A 2,920-nucleotide genomic window follows, 5' to 3' on the forward strand; every position below is an offset into this window, starting at 1 on the left:
TTGGTCAGAACAAACGTGGCAGACTTGTTACTTACTTGTTCAGATGACAATATCCGGTGAAAATGCTTATTTGAGTCATATATTCCAAGACGTAGGCTAGAATCTGTGAGTGCAAAGTACCGTAAATATCCACACCGGTGCGGTGACTGACTGCCACACACACATACTCCTCAAAACATTAGATTCATCCGCACTGGAGCTGTGCCAAAGTACTACCCATGCAAGGAAGATAATTCCGCGCACAGCTGCAATTGCAGGTTTTCAAACAGAGATGGCGACAAAGAGGCAAAACTTACGGACTGCAGCTTTAAATTAATTTAAATGATAAATTTAAAAAGTAGCCTAAATACTTTTGAAGTTGTGTAAACAGTAATACAGTAAATCAGCAACAACGTAAGAAACAAAGAAGCGTGTTTACTGCAACAGAACAAAGAGTGCTTGATGTTCTTCAGTATATAGAGGTTTTTTAAAGCTGCTACTGAAAGTGATCCAGACAAGAACAGGTCATAATTGTCTTTTTTTTGTTTACAGTATTATCTATAATCATCAGTAGCATTTGTAAACAAAGACAACCTTTTTTTTATGATTAAGACAGGACAGTAAGAGGTCATTAAAGATGATAAGATGACAGATGACATTGACGTGCTTACAATAATTGTGACTATATCAACATGCAATATTGCTGACATAAAGACAACTAAAATTAAGTAAAAAAAAAAAAATGTTTACCAAAATGTCTTTTTTTTTCCACCAAAAAGGGGAGACAAAATATTCTAGACTGTATTATAGGCTGCTCTCCCTCTGCTGCGAAAAAAGCACTGATGATCGGAAAGCACAGACAAATATGTATGTTGGAGTTTGATGATCTACATTGTGATATTCTGCTCGAGTGAAAGACAAGCACTCTTTGTAGAACAGGTACTGTCAATCAAACAAGTGCTGAATTGAATCTGTACTAATACTGTTTTAGTATTTAGTTTTAGTACCATCTTGACAACACTAACCCTGATGAAAACACCAGTATGCTGTTATTCCGAACATTCACATTACTCTAAGCTGGTGTTTTCAGCAGGAATCCTTCATTGAAGCACTTTGTGTTTTTTATTTTTTTTTATTTTACTTATTTTATTATGTTTTTTTTTTTTGGGAGGGGTGTCGTAGTTTTGTGGTTTAAGGTTCAAATTTTGCAAGGGTTGATCCATGAAATATCACTGTTTTGTCCTTGATCAAGATGCTGGATCTCAGGAACTGATCTTGTAATAACTGCACTGAAAACTCCTGTGGATTGAAACTTCCAAATATATGCAAAACGGCAAATATATATTTTTGTAATATATTGTTATATACTGTATTATCTTCCACATCTGTTGTTACTGACTGATGTATGAGCCACTGGTTTACTGGTAAAACAACAATATGCATTTATTATTCATATGTATTATGATATTCAGTTGTTTGCCATTTATGTGGTTATTGTTGATGTGCAAAAGTGAATTGCTATTCTTTGTAGTTTTTTCAACTGCAAGATTTAGGAGTGTCATCATGGTGCCTGTTTTCTCAGAAAAGTAATTTCAGTGTCAGAGCTGAAGTACTGTAATAAGCCCACCTCACAAAAACTTGAACCACAACCTTTAGTAGAAGACAAGTTGGGTGCCTTCTGACCCTCTTTTAGATATTTTATATATCTGCTTGTTTTCTGTAATTTGCATCAGCCAAGGAATAAGTGTTTTACATTTATGCATGTATAAACGCCATTTTCTTAAAATGAAAAGGAACTTTGTAATTTGGAAGATAAAATCTTTGTATGTTTATGTGACAAGTGTCATTAAAAATAGATCTGATTTACTCATAACACTTCGAATCTTTGAGTTGTTTTGTTGTTGTTTTATCAGAAATAACTAAAGTAAGCTACACTGAATAATCTGATCAGTGTCTCTGTATATTCTGAAATGTGATTTTAACACTCTCTGATGCACTGAACTTTCAACTTAAACATTTTATGATCCAGCCTTTGACCTTTACTAAAGCTAACTAGCTGTTCAACTCCACCCTTAGCAATAAACACAGAATCTAACTGTAATTTTCTAAAAACGTTTTTATTTCATATATTTATATTGGATGAAGGTGAAGGCTGTTCTTGGAAAGGTGAATTCTTAGTTGGGACTCTAGATGGCGCGCCAGTAGTACAGTATGCATACTGCTTGTAGTATACACACGCCTCCCCCCCATACTCTGGATGAAGATCCCTATACGAGCGTATGGGACGCTCAGTGGATTCAGGTGTAGTGCAGCCAAGATGGTGGTGTGTGTTTCCGGTAAGAGAAACAGGAGGGGGAATCCCAATTTAACTTGTTTAATCAAAGGAGATTTGTATATGTTACTTCACACATGTGGTCTATAATAGACAGAAGAGATACAAAGAAAACAGTGGTAAATATATCAGTAAATGACACAAACATTCAGTTATTAAGTAGTACATTAATTAACATACATTATTTGCCGATTATATTAGTAAATAAAGTAAACAATTACAAGCAGATTGCGCGATTGTTGCGTATGCTCAATATTACAAGCAGGGAAAGTGCAACGTCATCAAATTTGACATTTCAAACAATATTGAACAAACCGGGTGATATGTAACTAGGAAGTGAACATAATCATTTGTATTCTAATAGAAATACACTTATTATAAAGCTCAAAGTCCGATAGGAAAGCGTTTGGTTTCACTTTCAATTTCACTTTCGTTTGTGACGCAGTTTAAAATGCGTTCAATTTACGGGCAAATATCGACATTCAGAACAATAATATAGATTACAAATACAAATTATATATGGAAACTCACCCGTAATCATTTACACACTGGTAAAACATATACAAAGTTGAATAAACATTCCAGCCAGCCTGATTTGTAACCTACTGC

This window comes from Sinocyclocheilus rhinocerous, unplaced genomic scaffold (assembly GCF_001515625.1).
Source record: "Sinocyclocheilus rhinocerous isolate Xijiao unplaced genomic scaffold, SAMN03320098_v1.1 scaffold1707, whole genome shotgun sequence".
Classification (NCBI taxonomy): Eukaryota; Metazoa; Chordata; class Actinopteri; order Cypriniformes; family Cyprinidae; genus Sinocyclocheilus; species Sinocyclocheilus rhinocerous.